General features: G+C 44.2%; 1 long non-coding RNA gene across 1 annotated transcript; it reads right to left on the reverse strand.

Annotated features, from left to right (window-relative positions):
- Window positions 1-3902: 3902 nt before the first annotated feature.
- Window positions 3903-5397, reverse strand: LOC141374545 (uncharacterized). Its single transcript, XR_012381532.1, has 3 exons — window positions 5281-5397; window positions 4957-5099; window positions 3903-4005 (listed from the first exon to the last, which is right to left on the reverse strand). It is a non-coding gene; the product is annotated as an uncharacterized lncRNA (long non-coding RNA).
- Window positions 5398-5873: the final 476 nt, after the last annotated feature.

A 5873-nucleotide genomic window follows, 5' to 3' on the forward strand; every position in this document is an offset into this window, starting at 1 on the left:
TCCATCCCCATCAGCTGCCAAGCAAAGTTCCTCTAGCATTAAGAAGTGACCAGACAAAACACAAAGCTGATAGTGTTACTGAACACAACCTGTAAGAACAAAAGCAAGGCGGGTCAACTTCCATTTACACTCTGTACTTATCAATAGCCATGCCCATTTTAGGCAGAAAACAATTCTCAGAAAGGTCAAGACAATGGCACTGTTAAAATTTGAGTGGTCGGGTTGGCCAATAAAGTACAGAATTCAGAAATAACGTTCTTATTCAGCTAGCACATGTTTTGTTCCAAACAAAGCAGCAGATTTGCTGAGGCTGCCATTATTTCCAGAGGATTTAAGGTCCTCCCTGAGCCAGCCCAGGCTGATCTTTCAAACTTCTCCTGACAGTTTTCTCACCTACCTTCCACCCACCCTGCAGTCAAACCATACCACTTCCCATTCTGTCTTCATCCTGTTTATTCCGTGCTTTTCTTCTATGTCTTCACTTGGGCAGTGCTTACCTCCTGGAATGCCCTTCCCAGTCATCTCTATATTGCCAAAGCCTACCTATTGAAGAGCTAGCTCACATACCATCTCCCCTGTGAAGTCTTCAAGGATTCCCATCACCAAAGGAGTAAGGAAATAACCTCTCCCTCTCCTGAACATTCCCAAACTTTTTAAATGGCCCTTAGTACTTCCATCATTGAATTATATTTACTTCATACATATGTTGTTCTTCCCCTCACCTACCAGGGTAAGGCACTGTAAATGCAGAGAAATTGCCTTTTTCATCTTTTATTCTTTCAGTGTAGGATTCCTGGCACATGTTGAGTTCCCATGAAGGAATGCATTGAATGAGGCAAGTTCAACTGAGACCAAATGCACACAAAAATGCTGTGGGTGGAACACTGAGTGGCAGGAATTTGTTAATATACCCTTGATCTAAAGCAGTCGTGCATAGAACAACTTAATAAATTATACCAGACAAAAATATGATTTCCCTTATTTTACTGGGCAGTAAATAAATAAGAACCGAGTGGGGAGAGCAGGTTGATAACATTCATAGGCTGGTGGAGCATTGGTTTCAGTCAATAGGTACAAGGGAATGTTTTCTTCCAGCCGTCTACATGCCTTCTCTATAGGTTAGAAGGATTCTGCCTCCTAACTCCCACACCAGCTTTTGAAAAATCAATCAGCCTTCTCCCTTCTCTCCTCATTATCCTCAAAAAGTGATTTCTGCTCAAAATAAAATTACCAAAACATGGTTAATGGGCTATCCATTTCAATATAAGTCCATCAAAGTGGTACTTGCTCAGAACAAATGGGATCGATCTTCTTTACCAACATAATCAAAATCAACTTCAGTGTCCTCATACTTGCCAAGAAAACCAAAACCTTTCCCCTTGGTGGTTTTCTTTTAAAATGTAAAACATCATCACAGTTTGAAGGTCAACAAATTACAACTCTAGCACGTAGACTGATTACCATACTGAGAAGTCTCATCAGTTTTGATGAGTTTCAAAAATGCTGTTTTCCTTAACATATACTTTAAGGTTCAGGTTTTTTTTTTTTTTAAGATTTTTATTTATTTATTTGAGAGAGAGAGAGAGCACATGAGAGGGGGGAGGGTCAGAGGGCGAAGCAGATTCCCTGCCAAGCAGGGAGCCCGATGCGGGACTCGATCCAGGGACTCCAGGATCATGACCTGAGCCGAAGGCAGTCGCTCAACCAACTGAGCCACCCAGGCGCCCCCAGGTTTTTTATATAATTAATAAATTAATACACATGCATTACAGAAAATTTGGAAAATCCAAAAAGGAGAAGAAAAAAACTAATGGCAATGCCTAAATGGCAGTACCTAAAGAAACTCAGTATTAAAATTTTGTCTTCTAGTGATTTTTTTTAATAACATATAATGTATTATTTGTTTCAGGGGTACGGGCCTGTGATTCATCAGTCTTACACAATTCACAGTGCTCACCATAGCACATACCCTTCCCAATGTCTATCACCCAGCCACCCCATCCCTCCCACCCCCCTCCACTCCAGGAACCCTCAGTTTGTTTCCTGAGATTAAGAGTCTCTTACGGTTTGCCTCCCTCTCTGGTTTCGTCTTGTTTCATTTTTCCCTCCCTTCCCCTATGATCTTCTGTCTTGTTTCTCAAATTCCTCATATCAGTGAGATCATATGATAATTGTCTTTCTCTGATTGACTTATTTCACTTAGCATAATACCTTCTAGTTCCATCCATGTCATTCCAAATGGCAAGATTTCATACTTTCTGAGGGCTGAGTAGTATTCCTTTGTGTATATACACCACATCTTCTTTATCCACTCGTCTGTTGGTGGACATCTTGGTTCTTTCCACAGTTTGGCTATTGTGGACATTGCTGCTATAAACATTGGGGTGCACCAAAGATACAAATGTAGTAACCTGAAGGGGCACATCTTCTAGTGATTTTTATTTGTTTTGGAACCATTGTGATCTTACTGTGTGCTACTGCATTATCTTTCTCTCCATACACACCGAACTTATCCAACAAGATTGTGAGCTACTTGAAGGCAGAAATTAGGTACCACATTTCTCTGGGGTCCCTGGAGTAGCAAACAATAAGCCTTGCTCAATGCCCTTAGCCATAGTAGGTGCTGGAATAATGAGTGGCTTAGTCACTGATTTGTTTATCAGTCAATGAATGAATAAAATCTATAAAACAAGGTTCTCGTTCTTTGAACATTTACAATCTGTGTTCAAAGGCAAATGTATAAAGCATTCTCACCTATTTGTCACAATATATGACAGTCAAATGAAGGATGGGATACTTGTAGGATACTTCTTAGAGGTGACACATGGTGAGGAAAGTGGCCTGGGTGGGACATACCTGGAGGGGGGTAACTAAGATGGGAGAATCTGAGCTGCTTTTTTTCCAACCATTCATTAAACCCCCAATAGTAACAGGTTGATCTACCTCCAGCCAGTTCCCATTATTCTCCCCAGAGCCAAGCAGCCTCTCCATGGACTCACTCTATTCTATACAAGCAAAAGAAACCGGAGCTCCTCTCTCTGCACAAGGGGAATTACCCAGCTAGTGTCTCCTCTCAGGTCTGGGACAAGGAGGGAATTCTAGGCTACGGAGCCATGCGGTGGATACCTTTCTCCACTGGTCAACCTAAGAGAAAGGGGTTTTAAAACTTTTCATAGTTCTTTCTCTCTTTTAAGTTTGTCTGCTCAGGTGGAGGTGCTGAAACAGTACTCTCTGCTGCCTGGTTATCTGATCATTGTAGTCTCAGGGCCCCCATTATGCAACCTGTGCTGGAACATTCTGGAGCTGGGTAACTTGCTTTAGCTCTGATGGGCAGCATGTGAGGGACACCCCAGGGACCTAGGGGGCTTCTCAGATGGCCTGAATTCAATGAATAGTTCCCAGCTTAATCAATAGGGGCATAGCAATCAGGTGCATGTAAGTAGGGCTGGATCTGAAGGATTTCCAAGTAATCGTATTGGAGGATTGCCCTGGGTATAAAGAAATGTATAATATCAAGCCACATTTGGCACGCTCCAGTGAAGGCTGTGGCAGCTTGTCTGACAGGGTGCCTGCCTCTTTAACAGCTCTTTTAATTCCAGATGAAATGAAAATTCCCTCCTTAGTAGTCATTAAGGCTCCAATTTTATTTCTCATTATTAAACCATGAAGTTGGCCAAAACATTTAAATTAAGCAAAATGAAGAGATTTATGGGCAAATTGGAGCCTAGGTGAAAAATTGAAGCCTAATCTCCAAAGATTAAGAAAAACACAATAACCACACTATTGGGGGGGGGGAAGCAAATCTCATAGTAAACGGGGAAATGTTCTTTCTTATTTTTCCCAAAGAACCAGCTCTTTAAAATTGAGTTTTTAGATGATGATTTCATGCTTGGTAATACCCACGTGATTCGAGAACTGTAGGAATAAGACTTAAATGGTATTTTAGTCTCCGTGTAGAACTAGAGAAGTATGTCAGATTGATAGCCCTAAGCAGCCGCCAGCCTCCTGCAGAGAAAGAACACTGTGGTGAGGGCAACATGAATGATTTCAGACCCCCCTTGCCCTAAAGACAGACTCCTGGTAGGTGGCCAGTGTGGGGGTCAGAGATTAAACTTGTTTCATCTTCAGTTTCTCCACTGAGCGTGTCAGGAAGGGACTGTGGCGCCAGAGGGGAGTATGTTTCTAGCCAGCTGGGTGTTCGTGGGTGAGCATAGGGCTGAGGCCCTGTCTGGACTCCTTATCAGAGGCCGCCTTCCTCCCAGAGGAGGATGCTGCTGCAGGGGCAAATTTGAAATGCTAACTGAGAGATGGAAGGTTCCAGAGGCAGCCATCTAAGCCAGCCAGCCACCATTGCAAGCATTTTAATTTAAGACCAAAGAGTGTCATGGATAATCATTATCTCATCTGTTGGTCCTAAACCTCTTCCAGCGGAGAAGAGAGGCAGTTACCTTAAGGGCAGTGAGGACAATGATTGCTCCCTGGGGGCTTTCAGAGAAAAATCCATTTACTTCCAAACAGAAAGGTTAAGGCTTACTCCGAAGGTAAGTGGTATGATCTGGAGGCTAGTGTTAATTACTGCCGGACTCCTACTGTCCCCCGGATACTGCATCTCCCCCATAAATCTGCTGTGGTACCTGAAATTGTCAATAGAATGTACGATATGGAGCTAATCAATCAAGCCAATTGTTACTTGCAGAGACAAAGCCTGGGAGAAGTCAACTTCTGTGAAGGTATGGAGGCTCATGCAAGGTGCGGGGCCAGCAGACCTGCCTCCAAGGACGCTTAGGGGGCTGGGGGTTGCTGGGAAAGCTGGTCCCAGAGACAGAGGGGTGGGGGTGGGGGAGGAAGGGAATGAATGTTTCTTCCATGTCTGTTGTGTTCCAGACATTATACAAGGTGCTTTCACCTAAGCGATCATATTTCATCCTCACAGTACTCGAAGGCACGTACTCTTACCCTCATTGTAGAGCTGAGTAATCGGAGAGGCTCGGGGAGCTGAAGTAATTTGCCCAAGTTCACAAACCTTTCCCAGCACGGATGTGAACTCAAGTTTGCCGGCAGCAAAGAGCACGCTCTTTCTGTGGCATCATGCCAACCCCCTGGAAATGAAGAAACAGGGGGCTTATTTCACAAGTGAGTCAGCCAGCATTCACCTGCCTAGCAGCCTGTAAGGGAAACTCTCTCCCTTTACAACCCTTCCAAGATCAGAATGGAGGTAGAATCTCTACATAGAACAGAAGACTGGATTGATAACCAGATTTCAGTCCCCTCAAGATTCACCTTTCCCTTGGAGTCTCATCACCCATTGCTGTTGCCGCCATCCTTGTCTCCAGGGCCACTTCTGCTCTTTCACAAATCGGACTCAAGGGACTTAAGACTCTTTCCTTCATTCCCTGTGGTAGGGCTGCAATAAGGCTAAAATGATAAAATAAGACTTAATTAAAGGCTCAGAGATAACAGAGGGAAAATAAACATGGATTAAGAGGCAACTTACTAATCAGGCCGGGGAGTTGTGGCTGCTCCCCAGAGCATGGCCCAGCCTCACAGGACACCTGCCCACCCAGCTTCCAGCCTAGCCTCTGCAGCGCAGGGGCCAACCCCTCCACCCCACCCCACCCCACCCTACCCCAAGCACCCAAGAACATCTGAAAGCGTGTCCAAGGAATTCAGCACACTGTTTAAAGTCAGTCTTCATGTTCCCTTTTATTTTATTTTATTTATTTGAGAGACAGAGAACACAAGCAGGAGGGGCAGAGGGAGAGAGAATCTCAAGCAGACTCTGAGCTGAGTGCGGAGCCCGACATGGGGCCTGATCTCATGACCCTGAGATCACAACATGAGCTGAAACCAAAAGTCCTGCCCTTAACCAACTG

The sequence above is a fragment of the Callorhinus ursinus genome, unplaced genomic scaffold (genome assembly GCF_003265705.2).
Source record: "Callorhinus ursinus isolate GAN/ISIS: 27379988/994484 unplaced genomic scaffold, GSC_fseal_2.0 scaffold19, whole genome shotgun sequence".
Taxonomy (NCBI): domain Eukaryota; kingdom Metazoa; phylum Chordata; class Mammalia; order Carnivora; family Otariidae; genus Callorhinus; species Callorhinus ursinus.